A 26,883-nucleotide genomic window follows, 5' to 3' on the forward strand; every position below is an offset into this window, starting at 1 on the left:
CACACACACACACACACACACACACACACACACACACACACACACACACAAAATAGCCACGAAACCTTGGGCAAGTTACTTAACCCCAACTGCCCTCCAAAAAAAAAAAAGAATTTGGATACTATGCTAATTGGTGCATATATGTTTAGTATGAAAAAAAAAAAAGAAAATTTAACAACCAGCTATCCACAGTTCTTATAAGCCAGTTTTAGGACACTCTTGCCTTCCCCCTCCCCAACAACAAATACTAAGTAGAGAAGCAATGTGGTATGTATGAACCAAGAGGTCTGGGCATTAATCTGAACACTGCCATTATTTTCTGTGTGACCTTGGGCAAGTCACTTCACTCTAGGTCTTGGATATAGACTTCATCTGTACAATGATTATCTATGACCTACTTAACATACAAGGTGGTTATGAGGTTCAAATTAGAGATTATATATAAAGTACTTTCTAATTATGAAGTATTTGGTCTGGATCTATTATTCTCCCTTCAGCCAATTCAGATTGGGCTCTCCTAAGCCACTGATGGTCTTAGAGAATTATTGAATCACTGAGAGGTTAAGTGGCTTGTCCAGGGTGATGCCTCCAATAGAGGTGTGGTGGTGGGTGGGAAGGGTGTACTGGACCCTGCTCATACTGGCTCAGGAGAGCAGATTGTTCAATTTTCAGCGTGGGCATTTGTACCTCAGAAACTGGCAAATGCTGTAAAATCAAGGCTTGATTATTGTTTTGTTGATTGTCTAGACTGAAGAAATGATGAAGAAAATCTTAGAAATGAAGATTAAGTTTAAAAGTGTGTGGGTACATTTTTTCAGAGAGCAGGGTGTTAACCATTTACTAGCACATCACTGGGAGAATAAATAAGGTCCTTGAACCCAAGTTTTACTGACACAGAGGCCAGCTCTCTGTCCATTAAGCCAGGTTGTCTTTTGAAGTGTTATATAAATATATCATCCTTTTTAATAAGAATAGTAGCAGAGTGGGAAGAGAAACAATCTGAGTGAGTTCCAGCTTTGCCACTGATAAGCTGTGCCATCCTGGGCAAGTCACTAAACCCCCTGGGTCTCAGTTTCCTCATATGTAGAAGTGGTTTGATTAAATGATGATCTCTGAGGTCCCTTCCAGCTCTGGCATTTTATGTTCTGTGTTCTGAGATCTCTTTTAGATATTTTACAAACTATGCTTCCTTTCCAGTCCTTCCATTTACTGTGCGAGGAGAGGGGAGAGAGAGGTAGTGGTAATGGTGAGGGGGTGGGATTATTCAGTCTAGAAGCAGCTTATGGGGTATTCTGCATTTTCTGAGGTCTGTTCTCCTTCAAAACTCTATCAAGGAGGAGAGGTAAAATTCCCTACCACGAAAGAGAAGCAGATCTGCAAAGACGGCAACTTGGGTACTTGGAATGCAGGATGGAATTCCTCAGTGGAGTTCAGTGCTGGTGAGTCACCTGCAGAAATAGCTCCCATCTGGAGAGGAGATTATATCTATCTCTGTCTCTATATACATGCCTGCTCTCTCTGTACAAATACGTGGCTCACTGTGTGCTAAATACTGGGTGGCATGGAGAAGACTGGCTTCGTTTCATCTCCTAAAAGACTATTTGGTAGGAAACTCAGGGCCTTTTATTTAAAGAAACAAATTTACAACCGTGCCCCTCGATTATGCTCCCTTAGGGTGGGGGCGGAATGGAAAACTCACCATGTGGAGGAGGTTGTGTCAATGAAGGGAGAAGTAAGAGTCATGCTAGGCCACCGCCTGGGCCCGGCGGGTGCACTTAACAAACCCCATGGCTATCCTCCTTGCCTAACAAAGAAAGCTGAAGCTCCTGACTGTCATCCAAGGTGCTCTATGATCTGCCTTCAGTTTCCTTACACAACTTCATCTCATGAGACTTCTTGCACTTTCAGGCCTCTCAGCCCAGCTAAACTGGACAGCTTTCTGTTTCCCACTCTCATCTTTTCCACACCCATGTCTGTGCCTTTGCTCAGGCATCAATACCATCAATGAATGGAATGGATTTCTTAGACTTCCTCCTTCCCCACCTCCCTCCCCAAAGCATTCCATAATCTCTCCCTCCCTCCTCCCAGGTGAAAGTGATTGAATCAATCAATTAATCAATATGTATTTAGTGCCTACTATGTGCCACAGGGCTAGGTGATGCAGTGCCAGATTGCCAGGTCTGGAGTCAGGAGGACCAGAGTTAAACTCTGACCTCAGACCCTTACTTAGCTGTGTGACCATGGTCAAGTCACTTAACCCTCTTTGCCTGTTTATTCATCTGAAAAATGATCTGGGAAAGGAAATGAAAACCATTCCAGTATCTTTACCAAGAAAACCCCAAATGGTGTCATGAAGGGTTGGACACTCCTGAAATGACTGAACAACAATGAAGGCACTATGCTAAGGACTAGGGGTACAAAAAAGGGCAAAAGACAGACTTTATCATCTTGGAATTCACAATCTAACTGAAATTTTTTTCTGGTACTTTGCCTTATTTTCCTTTGTATCATTTATTTACATATGTTCTGGGGCTCAAGAGCCAAGATGGCAGAGAGAAGTCAGGAAGTTGCCTGAGTTCTCCCCAGTTTCCCTCAGAAACAATGTTAAATCAAGCTTCTAAATGGATTCTGAAGCAACAGAATCTATGAAGAGATGGAGTAAGAAAAATTTTCAGGTTAAGATAACTTATAAGGACTTCAGGAAAGGTCTGTCTCATTTGGGTAAAAGTACAACCAAGTCCAGATGGGTGTCTGTAATGGGAATGTAAATGTAAAGATCTTCCCTGCCCCTAGGCTAAAGTGCACCTGGAACCTGGGGTAGGAGGCTTGTTTTTCACTATATACTTCTTGATTGGGTAGTGAGTCAATAAGGTTGTTACATTCTCTGAGCCAGGAGAAGGCTATATAAGCCCTGATGTGTAGCTTTGTTTTGGGGGCTCACTTTGAGAAGTGTTCTATGATTTGATATGGATTCTGGGAAGCTGTTGTCCAGAGCCCCGCAGCTTTGAAACCCAGATGTTGAAACCCAGATGTTGATTGGGAATGGATATAATGGTTGGACAGTTTGAAATCTGTCTACGTGATCTGTTTCTGTCTTGATAATTCTGCCTGTATATTCTGAAGTTCGGGGTGCTGGCCTCTTTCCCCTGAACTAGGTAAACGATACATGTTTACTGATTAAAGTAAGCTTGTTAACCCATTTTGAGTTGCTTTCCTTTATCAAAGCAGATCCAAGAACCTGTGGTGGCAGCAAACCCTCAGGACACTTGGGGTGCTTGCTGCTACAGTGTCTGGGGGAGCCAGCTGGAGGCTCTTAGCCAGAGCACAGATCAGCAACTGAGGACCCTTGGTCCTGGCTCAGTGGACCAGTGGCACATCAGGCCAACTGTGAGGCCTCCAGCGATAGTACAGGAGGCAAGTTGTCAGCCTTAGAAATCAGACAACAATAGGTGCAACTAGGCCTGGTCACCCCAGCAGTGAGTAAGCTGTTAGCACCTGAGGTTCCCCCTGGGCCTCTATTCAAGGGGCTTGAGACAGTGCCCCCTGTGCCCTAGGAGAAGAGATCAACTTTAAAAGCTATGAAATAGGCAAAAAATCAAGAAAGAGGCAAAAAAGAACCTTGCCCATAGAAAATTACTTTGGTGACAGGGAAGAGCAAAGCACAAACTCAGAAAAGGACAACATTGTCAATATATCTACATTTAAAACCTCAAAGTTGGTATATGAATTGGTCTCAAGCTCAAAAAGCCTTCTTGGAAGAACTCAAAAAGGATTTTAAAAGTAAAGTAAGAAAGGTAGGAGAATTGGAAAAAGAATTGAGAAGTATGCAAGAGAGAGTTAACAGCTTTAGAAAAGGAAGGACAAAAGTGGACTGAAGAACACACTTCCTTAAAAATATAATTGGCCAAATGGAAAAAAAAATCCACTCAAGTAAACAACTACTTAAAAAGAAGAATCAGTCAAATGGAAAAAGGAGGCACAAAAGTTAATGGAAGAAAATAAGTCCTTAAAAATTAGAATTGGGCAAGTGGAAGCTGATAACTCTATGAGACATCAAGAATTAGTCAAACAAAATCAAAAGAATGGAAAAAATGAAAAAAAAATAAAGCATTTACTTATGTTCTCTGTATCTCTTCCCCATTAGACTGTAAGTTCCTTGAGGGCAGGACCAATGTAATTTCTAATCTTTGTAACTTTAACACTAAACACAGTGCTTGGCATGTAACAAGTGCTAATAAATATTTGCTCAGTTAAATTTCCATTTATTCTCTCTTTACGAAGAGGAAGTGGCTTTGTATGTATATAACACATGTAAAGTGCTTTGAGATTCTGGGCAGGAAGGTAGTCAGCCATTCATTCATTTATGAGAACATAAGTGCTGACATATAACCCACTGGGCAAGTCATTTAACCTTTCTGAGTCTTTGTTTCTTACTCTTTCATTCTCCTCTTCCTTTGGCTTCTGTGAGAATCACCTGAGGTTATTTTCCTTTGAGGAACAGCCAAGGCTTATTATTACCTTCATCCCCATTTCTCCTCCAATGTTACATTTTTTCTTCTTCCCCTAAATCCCTGCACAACAGTCTCTTTGGAGAGACATAGACTATTATAATTGGAAGGGACCTTAGATGACATCTAGTCCAATTTCTTCTTTTTGCAAAGGAGAAAATAGGTTCAGATCAGGGAAGGGACTTGTCCAAGGTCACACAGTGTTTTGTGGCAGATAAGAACCCAGGTCATTTGACCACAAATCCTTTGCTCTTTCTGCCACACGTGATTGTCTCCTCTAGCCCACAAAGTTCCATTGATTAATCCCCTTTCAGGGTGGTTGTATTGGAGAAGGTTAGAGTCTGACACACTAAGAAGAGCTGGGAATGGTGATGTTCTGTTCAATCCTTTAATGAAGGATTGTTTTCATACTCCAAACCATGGGAAGTCCCTGAGTTCTGGTGGAACAGTGGTGTGGACTGGGTAGTGTACTGTTAGGAAAGCTGAAAGAATGTTCTTTATCCCTTTTCTTATCTTCTAGCCTTTCTTCCTTTCTCTGGGAATCACTCCTAGATGTCATTGACACAAAAGAGGGGGGAGAGGCTGAATGAAACTGAGAGGAAAAGAGGGAAGAGAGAAGAGGATTAAGAAAGGGGTAAGTAAGAGCAATTCAGGAGGAATAAGGGAGGAAATAAGAAGGAAAAATATGGGAAAGGAGGGACCAAAGAGGGGAAAAGAAGTAGAAGAAGGAAAGGAGAAAAGGAAATAAGAATGAGAGAGGCAGAAGAGAGGGAGGCAGAGAAAAGAGAAGAGGATGAGAACAATGGAAGGGTAGCAGAGGAAAAAGAAGGAAAGCATGGAAGGAGGAGGGAGAGAAGAAAAGAAGCAAAAGAAGGAGAGAGGGGAACAGTTAAGCGGAAGGGAGAAAATGAGCAGATAAAGAAGAAAGATAAAGAGATTGGAAGAGAAGAGAGAAAAAGGAGAGAAAAAAGAAAGATAAGAAGGAGAGAAAGGGAAAAGGAGAAGAAAAGAAGAAGAAAGCCTTTTCCACTCCATTGGTTTCCAGAACTGTACTTGAGAGCTCAATCCTTTGTGATTGGCTGCCAGAAATCCTTGGCCCATTTCTCACATTTGCTTTCCTCTCCCTGTTACTTCCTATCTTTGTCCAGTGTGATCTGATCTTTATTTCAAGGTTACTGTTTTTTTGGGAAAAAAAATTTTGAGAATATTCCCAGGGGTGTCCCCTGTGTGATGGTGCAGCAAAATTTGTGACTAATATTGATTTGTCAGTCTATCTCACCCCTCCCCACCCATATTGATCTAAAATCCAACTTGTCATGCAAACTCCCATCTCCCTTTTGGGTAAAGGAACCTCAAACTGAACTGACACAGACCAGGCATTTGTCAAGAAATGTTTGAAGATACCAAGGAAACAGTAGAAACCAGCTAAACTGTGGACCTGTTCATTCTCTGAAACCCTTCCCCAGACAATGGGCTGCCTTGGGAGGTAGTAAGTTCTTGTCACTGAAGGTTTCAAACAGAGGCTGTAGGACCAGTTGCTAGGGAAGCTGGGGAGAGAATTTTTTTAATTGGGTGGGAGGTCAAACCAGATGTACTTCCAAAAGTCCCTTCCAGCTCTGAGATTTTGGCATTTGATGAAACCATTTGCTTTCATATTGTGGAATGATTAAATCTTATATCTAGAAGGAACCCCAAAGGGCCTCTCCTCCCATCTTTAATTTCATAGGAGTTCCCTGAGAGACAAGGAAGGTAGGAGAATGCACTGACTCTGGAGTTAGAGGACATCGGTTCAAATCCTACCTTTGATATTTAACTACCTTTGTGATTTTACGCTCTCTCTGTCTCTCTCCCTCTCCCTCTCCCTCTCTCTCTCTCTCTTTCTCTCTCTCTGTCTCTCTCTTCCATCTCCTTGTAAGGAGAATTCACTGATGAGCTTATAGGGTTGTGAGCCTTTGTTTGTTACTATGATTATATCTTATCTCTTGAAAGGTGAATTGGTTGATTGAGATTTTTTATTTTTACTTTGATACCATTCTTTTTGGCTGGGTCTATAAGAAGGAAGGTCAATCACACAACAGACTGTTTTGTCTTTTTCCCCCCTCCTTCTTCAAAGGCAGTCCAGAGCTAAAGGAGGCTTGTGCATGCCTCAGCCTTCTGTGTTGGGGCAGGAGTGCATGTCAGGTAACCTGAGAGGAGAGTCCCTTGATCCCAAGTTCTGGATCTGAATCTCATAGATAGAGATAGAGAACACTCTTGGGTAGGGCTAGCTTTAGAACTGCTTCTCTAGCAACTCCAAATTTGAGAGTTTGGGGACTATACATTCAGAGAGAGAAGGAGTTCCTGGGCAATGACAACCTCTTAGAGAAGAAGCGGTTGAGGCTATGACCTTGAAGCTGGAGGAGCAGCAAGGGATTAAGCAATGAAATGGGGGAATAAAGTATATGGAGCTTTCCCTCCACTTTTACAATCAATTACTTAGACATGACTTATTTAGACAATGAAAGTTCAGTGGAAAGGGGTCTTTCTAGTAATTTTGAGTTCCTTGCATTCTAGGTGGAGTGTTAAACCTTTAGGGTAGAATCATAAAACCAGAAGTCTTTATGTGTACCTGGGGTGAAAGTAGGATTTAAGTAGATGGTTGGGGGCAAGAACGGTTTTGTAACATCTCCAAGTTTGTTTACCTTTCAGTAAGAGTGCCAACCAAAGTGTTATATGATGAGACCAGGAGACCAGATAGGACTTTTCCTAGTTTGGGAACATGGGGATTACTGAAGAAGGAGAATTATATTGGGTCATTTATCTGTTTTTGTTATTTCCTGCTGGGTGAAATAAAGGCAGGCCTCTACTTAATATGTCTTGCTACCTTTAATGCTTGCTTGGAAATTGAGGGCCTTTTTAACTCACACCTGTAAAGACCTAGACATAAATTATTTTAGCAATTTCCCAGAGAGATTCCTGGGTGGGGGCAAACTGAAACAAAGAGAATGTGATTTATTCTTCTTCTGCCAACACCTAACTCATCAGTGTAAGTTTGGATTTTGGAGAGCTGGACTATAGGTCCAACACACTAAAAATTTGTTATCAGTACCTCTAGTGATCGGAATGTGCTACTTCCCAAGGAAGCCCATTCAATTTTTCACAGCTCTTCTAGGAACATCTCTTTTATCTAGATTCAAATTGTGTCTCTCTGTACAAATTTACATGCTCTGGGGCAAAACAAAATAAGTCTATTACCTCTTACATAAGCTAGTCTTTCAAATATTGCCTGTTTTCTAGTACCTGTGCCATACTCATGTTTTTCCTCTGGACATGCTTCATTTTCCTAAATTGTACTTAAAACATGGTTCCCAGAAATAGACATAATCCTCTATATAAGATATGGCCAAGGCAGAGGACGCTAGGACTATCAGCTCCTTCCTTATGAAGTCTATTTCTCTATGAATGCGATTTAAGATCAAATTAGCTCTTGTGTCTGCCATGTCATATTATTAACTCAGATCCACTAAAATTTGAGGTAATTTTCAAATGATTTGTTATTTAATACATGCTTCCCCTCATATACTTGTGAAACAGATATTTTGAAACCAAATATAAGACCTTGCATTTATCCTTAATAAACTTCATTTTATTAAATTTTGCCCCAGGGATCCCAACCCAGAAACATCTCTTTTGGATCATTATGTTGTTGACCAATGTGTTAACTATCCCTCTCAGCTTCATGTTTCTGGGAGCTAAACCCCCGCAGTCTTGGGATAGAGGAAAAATTTTTTTTTGTCTTTTTGGAAGGGGGAAGACAGGGCAATTGGGGTTAAGTGACTTGCCCAAGGTCACATGGCTCTTAAGTGTTAAGTGTCTGAGGCTGTATTTGAAATCAGGTCTTCCTGACTCCAGGGCTGGTTCTCTAATCACTGTGCCACCTAGTTGCCCGTTGAAGAAAACTTTTACTAGTAGGCACTAGTTCTTTCCTGATATTTCTGGTTTTTGAAATTGCCCCAGCTCTCTTGTCCTGAAAAGAGTCACTTCTCTTCTCCCTGTAACTCTGGATTGGTTAGAATAGTATCTCCCAAACTAACTTGGTCATTGAAAACTCAAGGATGGAAATGTATCAGCAAAAGCCATCAGTGATGGTCTAGGGGATCTGAAGAGATGGGATTCTTTTAGAAGACGGAAAGGATCAGAGAATTTTGGAAACATAACATAAAACAAAGCTTGCCTTCATAGTTGAACATGGAGCCTCACAAATTTTTGATGTATTGAATAGTACAAACATTGTATAGTAGGAAGGTATGGTCCATTGGAAAGACTTGTAGGCTTGAAATCTACCCTGTTGTCAATATATATCACCCCTTCCCCTTTCTACCTGTTTCTCATGGATTGATAATCAAATCAACATTACTTTTGCTACTGTGAAGAATGTGTACCTAATGACTCCACTTAGAATTTCCAGGTTGCCCAGGCCAAACGATTTTGTTTCTTGATCACTGTTCCTTATTCCTTCATATCCATCCATTCAGTGTTCCCAACCTATTCTTCCTGATCCTTCCAATGTTTACCCTGGAACCCCTGTTCTATTGATAACAAATTAACCTTCATGTTAGACTTGTGCCATCTTCCAGGAAATTATCCTGTATATATTTTGTGTTTATATGTGTAAGGCTGTTCTCCCCAATAGAATATAAACTGCTTAAAGACAGAAACTGTTTCATTTCATCCTTGTATCCCCAGTGCCTAGAACAATAGCTGGTGCATACTAGGCATTTAAATGAATAGCTTAAATAAAGAAATTAAATAAATGCTTGTTGAATTCAAATCACAAGATTTTAGCTTTCTGACCCTTACTTGCTATATGACCATGGGCAATTCTCTGTTTTTTTTTTTTCCACTGCAAAATGAAGGGGTTGTACTGGCTGATCTCCAAGATTCTTTGTAGCTCTGACATTCCAAGTCCTAAGGGTCATTCCAGCTTTGATATTCTGTTGTGGTTCCATTAATACTTTAGAGCAGAAATATATCTAGTATTGAAATATCCCTGAAGCCTGATTCACACAAGTGTACTAGAGAATAATACTTGGGAAACCTTGGGTTTCATAGGTGGCCAAGGAGAGAAGTACCAGAAAACAAACAATACTTAGCAGTTTCAAGAGTCATTAAGTAACAACTCCTGGTCTCAAAACCCGTTTGACCCTCTAGTCATCCATACCCACATAGAATATCCATTTCATCCTTTCTTTCCTTTCTCCTTTCCCCTCCTCCCATCTAGGAGAGAGGGTCTGGAGTAGAATGAGATGGAAAAGAAACAAAATCCTTTCACAACAACCATCTTACTTTAGGTCCTCAACTCTTCTTCCTGAGCTATTTTTATTGCCTTTTAACCAGTCCCCTGATTCCAGATGCTGTTCTTTCCATTTCATCCTACCCTCTGCCTCTGGTATCCTAATGTAATGCTTTGATTATCCTACTTTTCAATTCAAAAAACTTTAGTAGCTCTCCACTGCCTTCTGAATAAAATCTTAATGTTTGATGATGACATTCAAGGTCCTCTACTATATGGTTTCCACCTACTTTTGAAACATTATCTCCCACAGCTCCCATTCATGTGCTCTATATTACAACCAAGTGGATTACTCTACAATGTCCTGTTTGTCCATTGTCAATATTGTCCATTTCTGTTTCTTTACTTATACCATCCCTATATATCTTCATCTGTTGAAGTGTCTTCCTTCTTTCAAGGGTCAAATCAGATGCCACCTCCTCCATGCAGATTTCTCTGCATTCCTCCTCTTTTGAAAGAATATCTCCCACTTTAAAATATTCCTAGCACTTTGTCTGGACTTTTCATCTGCATTTGTCTCAGTTTCTTCTTTCATAGTTCTTTGTGCACTTGCCTTTCCCCTCATAACATTGCAAGCTCTTGCAGAAAAGAGTCTTTGTCATATCTGTCTGGATATTCCCAATGCATAAGACCATGCCTTACACAGAATGAGTACTTAAACAACACTTTCACTGAATATGAATGAGGCTTTTTTAAACTAGCTCTTTTCTGGGAGTGTGCCATCTTAGAGGGAGAAAACCCCATCTTTCTGAAGATTGGACAAGTGAGTAGAAGTTGTTGATGATTAATCCAGGGGTTTCTTTATGATCAATGTCCAAATGCTCAAACTTTGGGCTCATTAGTAAAGGTTGTTAACATGGAATCCATGGACTCCCAAGGAATCTGTGGATAGATTTCAGGGGGTCTGTGAACTTGGATAGGAAAATTACATCTTTACTTCAATATAATTTGTTTCCTTTGTAATCCTAAATCTTTAATTTTATGAATTTAAAACTATTATTCTAAGAAGGGGTCCATGAAACAAAAAATGTTAAGAACCCCTGATATGAGGAGTCATTGTCCTAGCACCAATGGTGAGAAATTATAGGAAATAAGATTTTGGCTCAATGAAATAACAACAAAACAAAAACAACAATAACTAACATTTCCGGAGATCTCACTTTGTACAAGGAAGAACTTCCCAACAGCAATTATCTTCTACTAATAGAATGGATTGTATAAGAGGTCATGAACTGCCTATCACTGGAAGTCAGAGAATCACAGTATGTTTTTCTTCAGATGTTTAATGCTTGTTACTAGTGAGCATGTGACTTTCATAATATTTTTCCTGAATGTTAAGGAATATTTATTTTCATTATTTCTTTTGTTTTAAAAGTGCTTTATTGATTTTTTTTCTTTTACCATTATCACATCCTAGTGATCTCCCCTCCCTAGATATATTAGTGATCTTTGTAAAAATTAAGTTTAGCCAAATACAACAAATCAATATTGACTATGTCTGAAAAAATATAAACATATATACACCCACACACACCTTATTCTGTACATACTATCCACCACTTCTTTGTTGAGAGGCAGAAGGCAGAATCATAGAATCTTAGAGCTGGAAGGTACCTTATCTAGACCAACTTACTATCCAGTGGAGGAATTCTCCCTTGAACGTTCACATGTATCATCCGGTATCTGTTTAAACAGCTCTAGTAATAGGGAGCTTGATACTTCCAGTAGCAGTTCCTTCCATATTTAGACATTTCAAATGGTTAGGAAGTTCTCTCTTCTACCAACTGGTTCTAGGTCAATGACTCCTTAAGCTTGTACAAATGATGGTTGTTCATAAAGATACCCTCTGGATTCATTGCTAGTACCCTAGGTTCACTTCTCCAGAAAAAAGGGACTTCCCCAGTATGGTGGGGCATCTCTGGTAAAGAATTAAATGACATTCAATGAGGCATATGAGCCTACCCTGTAGTTTTCCAAAGTAAGTCCTTGTTCTCTCCTGTTAGTCACATCAAGCAAGCTTAATTCACCTCCTCATGACAACCCTGCATATATTTGAAGACAGCGATCATGTCCTCCCTGAGACTTTTCTGCTTCAGGCTAAACATTCCCAATTCTTTAAACTGATCCTCATATGACATAGTTTCCAGCCCCCTCATCATCCTAGTTGCCTTCTTTTGTATGTACTCCAGATTGTAAGTGTCCCTCCTAAAATATGGGAGGCAGAGCCAAGATGGCAGAAAAAAGGCAAGAAGTTGCCTAAGCTCTTTCCTAATTCCCTGGAAACAACTTTAAATCGTGCCTCAAAATGCATTCTGGAGTGACAGAATCCACAAAAGGATAGGAGAAAACAATTTTCCAGTCTAAGATAACTTAGAAATACTGTAGGAAAGCCCTGTCTCACTTAGGTGAGAGGGGAACATGGCCCAGCATATGTGGTGTTCAGATAAACCAGTGGAAGACCTCTAGGCCCAGCACAGATCAGCAATCAAGGCTTTGAGGCTTGGTTCAGCAGGTGGTGCCACAGTGTGCTAGCTATGAAGCTCTAACACCTGCACAGTAGCTTAGTAGTCAGATCTGGCAGGCCTGAAGGCCCTGGCACAGCCAGCTAGACCAGGCTGAGCAACTGCAGCACAGTAGATGAGCCATGAGCCCAGAGGCCTGGTGCAGAAATCCAGTGACCAGGCTCCTGGGAAAGTGTCTCTTGTATTCCAGGAATAGAGGTTAAGTTTAAAAGTCATAAAATAGGCTGGAAAATAAACAACAAAAACAAACCATAGAAAGCTCTATGGCCACAGGGAAGATCAAAATACAAGCTCAGAAAGGGACAACAATGTCAAAATGCCTACATATGAAGCCTCAAAATTGGTTTCAGGCCCAAAAAGTCCTCCAGGAATATTTCGAAAAGGGTTTTAAAAATCAAATAAATGTAAAAGAAAAATTGGGAAAAGAAATATGAGTTATTCAAGAGAATCATGAAAAAAAGAGCCAACAGATTGGTAAAAGAAGCACAAAAAATGGAAAAAGAAAACAACTTTTTACAAAGTAGAATTGGCCAAATGGAAAAGGAGGTACAAGAATCCACTGAAGAAAACAACTCCCCTAAAATATGGTCCATAGACCTAAACACACTTCTCCAGATGTAACTGATCAGATCAAAGAACAGCAGGAGTATCGTCTCCCTTGATCCATATACTATGTTTTTTTGTTGAGGACATCTTTAATTGTATTAGCTTTTCTGATCAAAATGTCACACTGCTGACTCTCATTGAGCTTGTAGTCCAATTAAGCATCTAGCTTATTTTCACAAGAACTATTGTCCAGCCATATCAAGATAGCCCTTTTAATCATTGTCTACTCCACCTTGTATCCAAGGACTTAATTGGTCCAATTGCATCTCATTCTTGTAATGAGGTAGGTTTAGTTCCTTAAAAACTAAAGTATAAAAATATCATTCTCCCCTCACTAACTAGTTACCTTCTGTTTCTACTAACTGGCCTAGTGAGGAGTACTTCTAGAAAAGTTAGAACATGAAGTGGGGGAAACAAATTTACCTGTGATCTTGGCTTCACCTGGGTCTGTGTTTGCCTTGAGTTGACTAGCACAGAAACTTCTGACTCAGTATATACATGTCAGAGGAGGCAAAATCTCCTAGAGGAGGAAAGAAAAGAGAGAGGATGAAGCGGGCTTCCACCTAAATTAGTTTCAAGTTTCTAATCTCAGGTCTCAGGTCACGCTTCCATCTATAGGTGAAAAGAATCATACATGCTATCTAATCTAAAATCTTAAATTTACAAATGAAGAAACTGAGGCCTAGGGTCTTGGTAAGACCCAAGTATCTGTTGCAAGGAAGAAGGTCCATAATGCTAAATCTAATGTCTTGGATAATTTCTTCTCTCTGAGCTTCAATTTTTCCTTCTGGAAAATGAAAGAATTAGATACAATTGTATTTTAAAAGTCCTCTCTAGATCTAATATTCTGTGTTCATAGAATCCTTCTCATTTTGAAATTCTATATTTTATATTCTAAGATAGATTTCAGTTCTGACATTTATATTCCAAGGACCCTTCTAATGTTGACATACTATTTTAAAAAGGTGTTTTCCAGTTCTAGCATTCCATAACTTCCCTCTAAGTTTCTTCTAAGGTCTAAAATTCTATGTTCTATGTTTTAAAGTCCCTCTCAACCCTAACATTGTAGGATCTGACATTCTCTCTTCTAAGCTCCCTTTGGACTGTCATAGGTTATGAGCCCGTCAGTTCTTAGAGGACTCAATGACTCTATCATGACCTCACCTCTCTTGAGAGATATCATGTGATACAGTCCTGTGGGACCAGTGTAGCTCTAAAGAGAAGCTCAGAGAATAGATACCAGCCCTGTGGATACGTCTAAACTACATCTTAGCAACATCACAGCCTTTGCTTTGGCAATCTGGGCACTATTAACTTAGCTTTACTCTGTATTATGCTGCAATTGAAGGTGGAATGAGGCTGCCATACCTTTACACACCTCCTTCTAGATAAACCCAACTAGGACATAAATAGACAACAAGTCCTTGTGCAGTGAAGGAGGTACTGTCACCAGCCATCATTTTGCCTCTGGGTGGTGCCATAGTGGTCCAACCTGGGGCTAAGAAGGGGAAATTTACTTGGATCATTTCAGCAAGGTAGTGTGGTATAATGGCATGATCACTGGCTTGGTAGTCAGAAGACCTACCTGAGTTCTTGTCTTTATTACTAATTCACTGTGTGATCTTGAGAAAGTACATTCTCTTTGAGTCTTTTTTCATGTGTAAACTTTCATCAAATTTGAGCTAAATGATCTCTAAGGTCTCTTCTTCTACATTCTATATTCTAAAGCTCCTTCCACAACACTAAATATCTATTAGTCCCTTATATATTGCAAAATCTCTTCTACATCAGTAAATTGATTGATCAATTATTCTACAAGCATATAATCAACCAATGATTTGCAGGAAGCACCAGTAGATACGTTATCAGAGAAAGCCTCATATAGGAAGGCGGTAGCACTTGAGCTGAGCTTTGAAGATAGATAGGGACCCTAGGAGGTGGGGATAAGTAAGCATAATATCCCTCCTCATAAGCTGGAGAAATGGAACAGCAAGGTGACATGGATGATACAGTATGTGCAGGGGAGAAATATTCAATAATACTAGAAAACCTGTCCAGAGGCATGTTATAAAGGGCTTTAAATGCCAAACAGAAAAGTTTGTATTTTATCTTAGAGGCAATAGTGAACCACAGGAGATTTTTGAGTAGGGAAGTGCTACGATCAGACCTGTGCTTTAGCAATATTCCATTGGCAGGTATACAGAGGAAAGCTTGGGAGGAGAGAGATTTGCAGTATGGAGATCAGTTAGGAGGCTATTGAGATAGTCCAAATAAGAGAGGATGAGAGTTGGATCTTAGAACATAGAATTTCAAAGCTAGAAGGACCCTTGGAACCCAAGATGTAAGAGCCAGAATGGTACTCATCTTGTGAGTAGAGAGAAGAGGATGCACATAAAAGATGATGTAGAAGGAGAATTGATAAGACTTGGCAACTTGATTGAATATGAGAAGTAAGCGAGAAGGAAGATTTGAGGTTGATTCTGAGGTTGTAAATCTGAGGGACTGCAATGGTAGTGGCTTCTTCATTAGAAATAAGGAAGTTGTACATATTTTGAATCTTCCCTTATGTTCTGCTGTGCACATGATATGCTTTTACTTCTTTTTTTGTATGTAAGCTTCAATATTTAAGTTGATAACATGTGTTTGTTTCTGTTCTCTACTCTGTATTTGTGTTCAGGGGGGTGGAGGGGAGGGAAAAAGAGCAAAGTAAAAAAGTGCACAGCAGAGAACAAATGAAAACTCAAAAGGAAGAAAAGAAAAGATGGTCAATTCTCAACACAACATGTATTATCTATCATACAGGCTCTACTGAAATGAAAATTTATCATATTTTGAATCCTCTCTTATGTTCTACTATGCACATGAAATTCTTTTTTTCTTTCCAGATTTGTATTTAAGTCCCAATATTTAAGTTTATGATATCTGTTTGTTTCTTTTCTCTATTCTGTATTTGTGTTTTAGCATTTGAGTTTAAAATAAAATAAAAAAAAAGAAATAAAGTTGGAATGAAGATTACTTTTGGGGGACAAGTGAATTTTATTTTGTATATATTAAGTTTGAGATGTTTATGGAACATCTAATTCAATAGGTAGTTGGCAAAGTGGATTTGGAGCCCCAGAGTGAGCATAGAGCTGGGGATATAATCTGGCTATACCATGTATAGGTATAATAGTTGAACTCATTGAATCTGATGGGTTTAATGAGAGAGAGAGAGGGTGTAGAGAGAGAAAATGGCCCTGGCAGAGTCTTGATGTGTACCCACAGTTAGGGGATGCTACATATATTCCTTCCAGAAGTCTGAGGTGAGAGAATAGGGTCATGAAAACCCAATGAGGAAAGCACATTCAGGAGGAGAGGGTGGCCAACAGTGTCCAGTGCTACTGAGACATCATGAAAGTTGAGGACTGAGAAAAGGATTGCATTTAGCAGTTAAGAGGCCATTGATAACTCTTGAAAGAGTAGTTTCTATCGAGTTATGAAGTTAGAAGCCACATTATAAGGAAGTAAAAGTTAGTGAGAGGAGACTTAGTAAAGGCACTGAATGTAGAAGGGTTTTTCTAGTGAAAGGGAGGAGAGATATAGGACAATAATTTGAGGGCATGTGGAGTCACATGGAGATTTTTTTCTTTTAAAGAATGGAGAATTCTGGGCATATTTCTAGGCAGTAAGGAAGAAACTGGTAAATGTGAAAAGTTCTATGAGTATATGGAATAAAAAATAAATCACAGTAATAAGAACCAGGATTGCTTACCACCTATATGTCGTATTTGCCAAGTAGAGAATTCAACAAATTCCATCATGTTGTGGAGTATTTGAGGGTACCCTGAAGAGGGGTCACCTCAGAAGTGGGAGGGCCCCAAAGTGTGGCAATTTCTGGGTCTTCATACTTACCATAAGCACCACATTTCCTTACTAAAAAAAAAAAGAGGCTTCCCTCCAACTGGACAGAGCTGAGAATTCAACTGTCGCTCTGGGGTCTAGACTGAATGCATTTCATTAAACACCTTGGCCCAGAGAGAGCTGCTGTCTGTGACCAAGGAGGAATAACCTGCAATTTCACAAGGCCCAGGGCTAGAGGTGGGCCCTGAGTTGAACGGAGATAATATTTCTGAGGATGGAGAATTACAGAAAAGCAGAATATTAGTAGGGGACTCTTCTTATCTGTACACTGAGGGGTTATATTAGATGAGAGGCAGCATGGTGGCAATGGAAAGGCTCCTATACTAGGATTCAGTAGGTCTATATTCTGCCCCTGACAGTCACTGACTCAGGGTGTGGAGTTGGGAAACTCCCTTCTCTTTCTCAGAGGCTTAATTTCCCTATTTTGAAAATGAAGAGGGTTAGATTAGGTATTTTCTACGATCTCTTTTGATTCTGACAAGCCATAAATCTATAGCTCCCCTTTCTAGAGCACTTTATGGTTTACAAAGCCTCTTTCTATAATATCCCTATGAGGTAGGTAGTACCAATGTGATCCCCATTCTTAGAGATGAGGCAGCTGAGGCTCAGGAAGTGACTTGCATCTGGTCATACAGCAAGTTAATGGCAGAATCAGGACTCAGACCTGGGTCTTCTGCCTCCCAGTCAAGGGACTCTGACTTCCTTTTTCAAAGTCATGCCTGCACAATGCAGATATAGGTGAGGGAGGGTGGGAAGGTTTATATTAGAGTTTGACATTTTTCCTCATTACTTCAGGATCTGGTTGACTGCCTATCACCTGTACTTCAGATTTTGAAGTAGTTTTGCAGAAAAGGCACTAACCCACTGATGGGGAAAGGAATGATTTTGCATATTTCTTGACAGGTAAACAATTGCTCTTATTTGCCCTCTGGGCACAACTCTTCTAACTCACTGGGAATGTAACCTACTATGTGTGTAAGGGTATGGGTAGGTCTTATCCCTACATTCTTCTACCAGCAAGGGCAGGGATGTAGTAGACTTATCTGGGAGTCAGGAAATTGGTGGAAGAGATTCTCTCCAAGCCCCATATCATCTGAATTGTTAATTCTATGTGTGTTTCATTCTCAGCCCTCGATCTGGCATCCACACCAGCAGATATGTCCTCACTCCTCCAAAAAGATATTTTAAAAATAAGGGTCTTCAAGAAGACATATGTCTAAACAAATAACTCTAATCATAGAAACTCAGGGTTGGAGGAGACCTCAGAGGTCATCTTGTTCAATCTGCTTTTGAACAGAAGTCTCGTTAATCACATACCAGAGAAAGGATCATCCGGTTTTTGCTTAAAGAACTTTGGTGAGCAGGCACCTACTCTCTCCAGAGGTGACCTATTCCACTTTTCAGAATCACAGAATCTCAGAGTTGGAAAAGACCTTAGAAATCTCCAGTGCAAACTAGAATTGACCATGAACCCTCTACAAAAGTGGTATCAATCTCAAATAGAAAGAGAGCTTTACTGCCTTATGCTGACTTAGAAAATCACAAATTAACATTACCCATGCTGTATTGTTTTAAAATTTTATTTTGTTAAACAATTCCAGAATGCATTTTCATCTAATTCCAGCCACATTTAGCAGTTTTGCACCTTGAGGTTGCAAGTTTCACACCTCTGCCACATTCTCTAAGAGCAGTCATCAGCATTCCCTCGAAGACCTTTCCTTCCCAAGAGAGTCTTTTCTTACTTTTGGAAAGGTCTGATAGGAGGTTTTTCCTTATACTGAGCCTAAATTTGCCTTGCTGAAACTTCCACTCATAATTCCTTAATCAACCCTTCAAATACATTTTTCTTCCAAGTCTTTTCCTCTCTGGGTTTAACATCTGATATCAACCAATCCTCCTATATAACAAGCTAGAGCTCCTTTACCCTCCTGATCATCCTTCCAGGGGGTGGGAGCCTGTTGCCTAAAGGTTGAAAGCTCCCCTTGCCTGTGTCTAGACCCTGCATTTTGTTAATGTTTTCTCTAAAATGTGGAATCCAGAGCTGAACACAATTTATCAAATGTGATCTGACTAAGTCAGTGTACAGTGGAATTATGACCTTCCTGGTCCTGGTTATCTTGCTTCTCTTAAGACAGTCTAAAATTGTACTAGTTTTTTTTTATTTTTTTTTATTTTTTGCCCTTTCTGCCATATTACTTTGTTAACTCATATTGAACTCTTTTTTCAGATAAACTGATTTTTCCAAAGAGGCTCCTCTTCTAAACAGGTTTCCTCCTCTTGAAAAGAACATTCAATAGAACCTTAGATCTGAGATCTTTTAGCATAGAAATATCTTTGTCTAGGAACTGAGATTCCCAGGTTTTAGTCTAGTTATACAATGAATTCTGTGCTTGACCTCCAGCAAGTCACATCCTCCATGTAGGCCCCATTTTCCTCCATTGTAAAATGAAGGGGGTGGACTATGGTGTTTCTGAATTCTTCATTAGAGTGCACAAAATCTGTTGACTGTTGCTATCATGTTTGAGAGATCATAGATTTAGAACTGGAAGGGTTATTAGAGGTTGAATCCAAGTACTCCATTTTACAGATAAAGAAAGTAAGATAATTTCTCTATAATAAGAATAACAATAATAATCTCTTATTTGTGAATAGAACTTAGTCTACAAAATGCTTCCACTTCTTTCTCCTCATTTGATTTTCACATCACTACTATGTAGGTATGACAGGTATTATTAACCTCATTTTATAGATGAAGAAAATGAAGTTCAGAAGTTAAGTGGTTTACCCAATGTGACATCTCTGTCTTATCTTTCTTTGTCCTAAGGTGACTTCTTCCTTTGAAGTCTATCTTTTAAGACCCCTTTGCAACCCAATATTATATTTTCTAAGGTCTCTTCTGATGTTGATATTTTATATTCTATTTTCCTAAGGTCCTTTCCAAGCCCTCAAGTTCTATGATTCAAACCAGGAAAATCCTAGGGTGAAAATCAGCCAGCCTCCATCCCCCTCTCCCTTTCCCTCTTCGCCTTCTCCCTTCTCTCTCCCCCTTCTCTCCCTCCTCCCGCTAATGTTGGGCCTATTTTTTGCCTGCTTAGAACCTCCTGGTTTCACACCCATTCTCAGTTTAACTTCTTTAATCTTTTTTTCAATGAACAAAAATCTGTGCTCTCTCCTTCCCATCTACTCCTTTTGCGACAAAAATGAAAGAAATAAAAGAAAAAAAAGAAAAGGAAAACAAATCTCTAATAGCAAACAACTTAGTTTTCTGAAAAGATCTGGGATACATCCAAACTGCTTCCAGCCCAGACCTAGGTGGTAAAGGGCTTCCTTTTCGTTCAGGGGGCGGGGCATGCGCGGTGGGTGCGTGGGAGCATCTAGGCGGTTTCCCAGTGATTCCCCTAGCCCCTTAGCAAACTCTCGGCCTCACACTTTCGAGGGATGTTCAAGGAGGGACCAGTACAGGGTGCTGGCAGTTCCCGTACGCAGGCAAAGTCTCAAAGCCAGAGGCCCTGAGAAGATCTGCTGCTGGGAATGTCTCTCGAGCCCTTCTCCCCCATATCCCTCCCGCCTCCTTTAACTCTCTGCAAGCTGAGGCCCCAGACCTTACCCTCTGGGAAATCAGTCTTCTGGTACCCTGGACGAGTAACTGCAAGGCCCAGGGGCTACTCCTTCCGGGTCTAGCCCCCACTTCTAAAGGAACCCAGTTCAAGCCCTCTTCCTCTCTCTGCGTACAAAACTCCCTACTCTGATCTCCCGCTCTGCTGCTCACCCCAGCAAACGCTTCCAAACCCAAACAAATTCTGACGTAGAAACGCCGTTATTAATAGCTTGGGGGAGCCAAGGCCCGGTGGCGTCTAAACAAGGTGTTGACTGGGGCATCCCTCTGGGGACTCATGAGGGAGGGTAAGGGAGGCCCATAGCTCCCGGGTCCATTATCCAGCTTCAGACCACAGCCTCCCCCCGGGCGCTGCTTTGTCTGGGCAATAGGACCAGCTCGGCTAAGGGATGAAGCAGTTGCTCTGGCTCGGGGGCTCTAGGGCTGCGGCGTTGCCCCTCAGGTTTGGTGATCAACTCAAGTGGCCTCTGGCTTGGCAGGAATCAGTCCGCAAGGGACTGACCCTAGGGAGGCCGGGGTTTGGGAGCTGTCCCCTATCATTGTGCTGAACTATGGAGGCTCTAGTTTAAAAGCTCTGCACCCGCAAGGAGCTGACAGAGGCGGCGGGGTTTCGGAGCGGTCTCCCAGCCTGGGGCTGAACTGAGGAGACCAGGATGAGATCCATCTGAGGCTAGAATTTGGAGCTGTCCTCTGTATTGGTACTGACCCAGGGCGAACCAGAAAGGAGGAGGGAAGGGAACAAGTGAACAAGGGCGCTGCCTGGAGCGTGCTCCGGCTTAACAGGGCCTAGGACTAGAATCTCTCTGGCGCTCTCGCTCTGAGGAGAGGTGGACGATTCACAACAAAGACGGTACCGTACCAACCTGCTGCGAGCTGCGGTTCTTTCCACCCTCGGCGGCTGGAATACTGCTTTCTTTCTCGAGCTTCTCTGCCTTCCTTCCCCGCTCTCCCGCTGCTCCGTGGAGACTGGCTCCCTCTTGCAGGGGAACCGGGCTAGTACATATACTCTAAGGGAGTACCAAACAGGGGCTTTGGTCCACACCGACTCTCGGCTGGGCTCCTAGGCTCGGGTTTTCAGCTCTCAGGCGGCCCCGCTTCCTGGGTGAGCCAGGCTTCCTGAAAGGAGGAGGGGGAGGGGTGGAGGAGGGAGGACGAAGAATGGGGAGAATGAGTGAGCTAGAGAGCAGCTGTAGCTGCAAGATAGAGAGGGAGTCAGCGGGTCACTAAGCCACCTTGCAGTCTATACAGATTTCTACCCTGACGTGGGGGGAGTTGTGGATGAGTAGTAGTCCCAGTATGTTGGCCAGAAAGGTCATTCACTGGGGGGAGGGGTCTTGACAGCATCCTTTTCTCTTTCTTAATTCTAGGTTTAGGAAACCCTTGGAATCTCTCGAAGGCACTTCACCTCCTGAATACCGAGGGGGTTAGCTAGAAGACAGCATCACAGTGGAAAGGGCACTGAACTGAGAACCGGGAGACTTGAATTGGTGTTCCAAATCTGCCTCGATACGAACTGTGTGACCTTGGATAAATTGCTTCCTTTCTTCAGTCCTCAGTTTCCTCCTTGGTAAAAAAAAAAAAAAAGGAGTTGGTCTAGATGATCTTCTAGGTCTCTTAGAATTTTGAATTCTGTGTTCTAACATTTTCTATTCTAAGACTACCCTCAGTTCTTAAATCCTGTGTTTGGAGGGTTCATCCACCTCTTGAACACTCTAATTCTATAATCAATGGGAATTTCCCAACTAGAAGTGGGGAAAGAAAGGTATACCAAAGGCATATCAACAGACACTGACAAAGGATGATAGCCTTGGAGTGGGAAGTAAATTTGAGATTATCTGGTCCAATTCCTTCATTTTATAAATTAGGGTATTGGGGACCATAGATCCTTTGATTTGCTGAAGGTCACAAAATTATTAAGTAACAGAGTTGGAAATCAAGCAGGTCCATGGACTAAAAAATTCCAGTCCTCTTTCCACCAAACCATGCTGCTTCCAAAGGTTTGCCTTAAAGTAGTGAGTGGGAAGAGAAAAACCAGATAGATCAAAGAAGTTGGAAAGGCTTGAGTTGGCACTTTTTGGATGCTTATCATCATGTACCTTCTCCTACCAAAAGAGAGCACTTGGTTAGGCTGCATCTCAGGAAGTACATGGTAAATACATGGGGCAGTTACTGAAACACACATCCTTGTTTTATAGGAATTTTCTCATAGCTATTCTTTCACCTTTTAATGGTACCTAGAGGCAGGAGGTATGGATGGTCTTAACCTTTCAGTTGTGAACAGAAGAGAAAGCAGTTGGTGTAGTGGAAACCACTGAACCAGGAGCCAGGAACCAGGAGACCTGAGTTGTGGTCTTGGTTCTGTCACTGAGTTACTGTGGCTTAAAGCAAGTCATTTTACCTCCTCAGTGTCTCAGTTTCCTGAACTGTAAACAAAAAACGTGACTGAATTAAATGATTTCTAAGTTTCCTCCCAGTTCTAATATATAATGTTTTTTTTTTTTTATTATAAAGGCCCGTCGAGCTTTCACATTGTGTGCTCCAATGTTCATTTAGCTTGGTAAGGCTACATTCTAAATATCTTTCAGTTTAAACAATTTGTGTTCCATGCTTTAATGTCTTTTTCCAGTGCTGAGAGTCTATATTGTGTATGGTAAGTTCCCTTCCCTTTTGAATTTAAAGAACCCCTTTTGGCTTTGACAGTCTATATTCTTGGATCTTTCTAGCTTTAACTTCCCTTGTTCTATAATTTCAAGTCTAAAATCAGAATACCCTAATTTGGGGAAAGTTGTGGATAAACTTCAGAGCATGAGATTCTAGATGGAGTTAGAATGAACAGGAGCATTTGAAGGAAAATGCTAAATACTTAGAGTCAGGGGATATCAAGAATTTAAGGTGAAGGAATTACCCTCTGCTGTAAAAATTCCACAGATTTGTGTTGAATCTGTCAAACTGTGAAATAGAATTGGACACAAATTCATGGCTGGAATCCCAAACCTCTCACCAGCTGGAGCCTTAGCTTTAGGGGACTAAAAGGGTAAATAACTCTTCTATCTTATTGAATGCTCAGGATTCTTAGCCTGGTAGGAGGGTGGAAAGGTTGCTTACTAGCTGTGTGACCGTAGGCAAGTCACATAGTCTGTCTTAGCTTCAGGTTTCTCATTTGTGAGCTGGGAATAGTGAATTTTGTGTTATATACCCCTTGGGGAGGACAGCATTTTCTAATTTTGAAAGCACAACAGAAATGGGATATGCTGTTATCATTGTTTTCTGTGATTTCTGTAGAATTAGACGTAAGTAAATGTCTTGGTGAGTTGACTTTGAAGCAACTTGTTAATATGAAACCAGAGAATCATAGCTCCTTAGAGCTGGAAAAAATCTTAGGACCATTTAATCCAAATCTAATTTTTACAGAGAAGGAAACAAACTCAGAGAGACTTGCCCTCTAAAAATGACTTGCTAAAATTTACACAATGCGTTAGTGCCAGAACCAAGAGCACAGATGAGAACTCTGACTCCTATGTTAGTGGCCTCCCCCCTCCCCCGCCCCAAACACATTTGAGAGATTTCTAGAGATCTCATTCTTATAGAGATGCCTAATTGAGAACAGCAATTTTTGAAATTCTTAGTGGTGGTGTATTAAGGTTAATTACAGAAAAGTTCTACATTCTAATCTGCAAGTAACTATAGTTTTCAATAAGAAATGAAAACCGTTCAAATTCCCAAAGTCTTCATGTCAATGTTTCTCTCTGCCACCAACTGCATCAATATTAGGATTCTGTGTCATACATGATGGAATGAAAAGTTTTCAGAGATATTTTTGACTTTGGAACATGGATAATTTATAGTTCAACAATTTATAGTTTGACAGAAATAATAGAGGACCTCAGAACATAGACTGTTAGAGCTAGAAGGGGATTTATAATATAGATATTAGTGGTAAATGTAGAAAATAATATATTTCAGTGTAGAATGTTAATGCTGAAAGAAACCTCAGAACAATGAAATGTCCTGCGATATTATTAAATAGAACCTGTTATTCTAGGTGTTTCCTATGCAGTGGGGACTTATGATGATTTATGTTGGATCATTCATTCTATCTAGTCCCTGTCCCTTCATACCAACAATTCACATTGGCAAGGTGGCTTTCCTGTATCTGCATCTACTCTCCCATGGTTTTACTCTAAGCTATCTGAGCACTTTCCAATCTCTTTTGCTTGATTTTCATCTGTGTCTTACCTATGGTTAAGCATGCGCCAGAGCTCTGTCCTGGGTCTTATTTTCCTCTTTTTCTACTCTGTTTCTCTAGGTGATCTCATCAATTTCTATGGGTTCGGCTAATTTCTATTCAGATGGCTCCCAGATGTACGTATCCAGTTTCCATCTCTCTTATTAGCTCCAGTACAATACAACTGCTTCAGGGTCATTTTCAACTGGGTGTTCCATAGGCACCTCAAATTCAACACATCCAAAGCAGAATTTATTATCCTTTTTGTTTAAAAATATTTACTTATATATTTTGTCTTTGTATTATCTTTATTTTTGAATGCCTTCTCCCTAACCTGATCTAATAAGCTATTTGTTATAACAAAGAATTAAAAATAAGAAAAAAAAATCAGTTCAGTCAAATCAATCAATTTGATCACTAAGCCTAACAATGTATTCAATATTACACCCCTATAATTCTTTGTTGTTGTTTTGTCATTTTCAATTGTGTCCAAATCTTCGTGACCCTATTTGGGGTTTTCTTGGCAAAGTGATTTGCCATTTCCTTCTCTAGCTCATCTTATAGATGAAGAATTGAGGAAAACAGGGTTAAGTGACTTGCTCAGGGTCACACAGTTAAGAAGTGTCTTTCTTACTTTCCTACTTATGCTGAGGGCACCACTATGCTAATTAAATTTGCAACCTCAGAATCAATCTCAACTTTTCCCTCTTCCTTACTATCCTCCATATTTAATGAGTTGACAAATCTTGTTGATTTCATCTCTACAATGTCTCTCAAATCCATTCTGTTTTCTCCACTCACAAGATCATACCATAATTGAAGCCTTCATCAACTCTCACTTGGATTATGGTCATAACATAACATTGGCTTCCAATCTCTTCTATTTTCCCCATGTAGCTGCCAAAATGATATTCCTAAACTATACTATTGATCTAATGAAGTCACTTCTCAAGAAGCACCAGGACTTCCCTTTTATCTCCAGTGTACAATTACACATTTATCTTTTTGGCATTTATCACCCTTCAAAATCTGGCTCTATAGGCTTATTGCATGTTATTTCTATCACATACTCACCTTTTCAATTGAATCAATATACTAGTTGTTCTCTCCACCTGACATTCCCTCTCCCATTTCTTGATCTTTGCACAGATAGTCCCCCATGATGCTCACCTCTGTCTCTTAGAATCCCTAATTCTATTCAAGGTTCAGCTCAGTTTATTTCCCACAATTTGTTTCCTGACCTGTCTAGTCGTTATTGCTCTCACCAAATTAGTTTGTGTTTATTTTTTTTTACTTCTCTATGTACATGTTGTTTCCTCTTTTTAAAATGTAAGCTCTGCAATTATGAACTACACTCAAAGGGTGTTAAAACTGTGTATACCCTTGCACCCAGCAATACCACTCCTAGTTCTGTATTCCAAAGAGATCAAAGAAAAAGGAAAAGGACCTTTATGTACAAAATATTCAAAGCAGCTCTTATTTGGTGGCAAAGAGTTGGAAATTGAGGGGATGCCCATCAATTGTGGAATGACTGAACAAGATCCAGCATATGATGGTGATGGAATACTATTATTCGATAAGAGATGATGACTGGGATGGTTTCAGAAAAATCTGGGAAGAATCATATGAACTGATGCAAAATGAGGTGAACAAAACCAGGAGAACATTGCCCACAGTAATGATGATCAACTGTAAAAGACTTAGCTATTCTCAGCAATATGATGATTCAATACAATTCCAAATGATGAAAAATACTATCCACTTCTAGAGAAAACTGATGGAATCTGAATGCAGTTTGAAGCAAAATATTTTCTCTTTATTTTCTCTTGCCTTTTCCTTTTGTATTTTGCAACATGGTTAATGTGGAAATATTTTTTGCCTGATCTCACATGTATAATTGATGTCACATCTCTTGTCTTCTCAATGGGTAAGGGAGGTAAGGGAGAGAGGGAGAGAATTTGGAACTTAATTTTTTTTAGAAAATGAATGTTAAAATATAATAAATAAAAAAATAAGAATGTAAACTTTTCGAAGACAGAAGCTACTTTTTTGTCTTTGTATTTGCAGCAGCTATAATGGTACCTGGAACAGAGAAGGCACTCAATAAATATTTGAATTGAATGTAACATCCTTAGCTCTTTCAAGTAATCCACATATTGGTTTCCAGTTCCCCT

General features: G+C 40.3%; 1 protein-coding gene across 2 annotated transcripts in view; it reads right to left on the reverse strand.

The window, feature by feature from the left end:
* The window catches only part of CPLX2 (complexin 2), a 79,107-nt gene extending 57,485 nt beyond the window's left edge, over positions 1 to 21,622 (reverse strand). The window contains exons 1-2 of one of the 2 annotated variants that reach the window (XM_069102299.1): positions 21,348 to 21,622; positions 13,392 to 13,488 (exon numbers count right to left, since the gene is read on the reverse strand). The gene's annotated coding sequence lies outside the window, so the exon portion shown is untranslated. The remainder of the gene's footprint in view (positions 1 to 13,391; positions 13,489 to 21,347) is intronic. The other variant, XM_069102300.1, reaches the window with a different exon arrangement.
* Positions 21,623 to 26,883: the final 5,261 nt, after the last annotated feature.

The sequence above is a fragment of the Petaurus breviceps genome, unplaced genomic scaffold, assembly GCF_028583685.1.
Source record: "Petaurus breviceps papuanus isolate PSGF00001 unplaced genomic scaffold, PetGlider_PUasm1.0 551, whole genome shotgun sequence".
Lineage (NCBI taxonomy): Eukaryota > Metazoa > Chordata > Mammalia > Diprotodontia > Petauridae > Petaurus > Petaurus breviceps.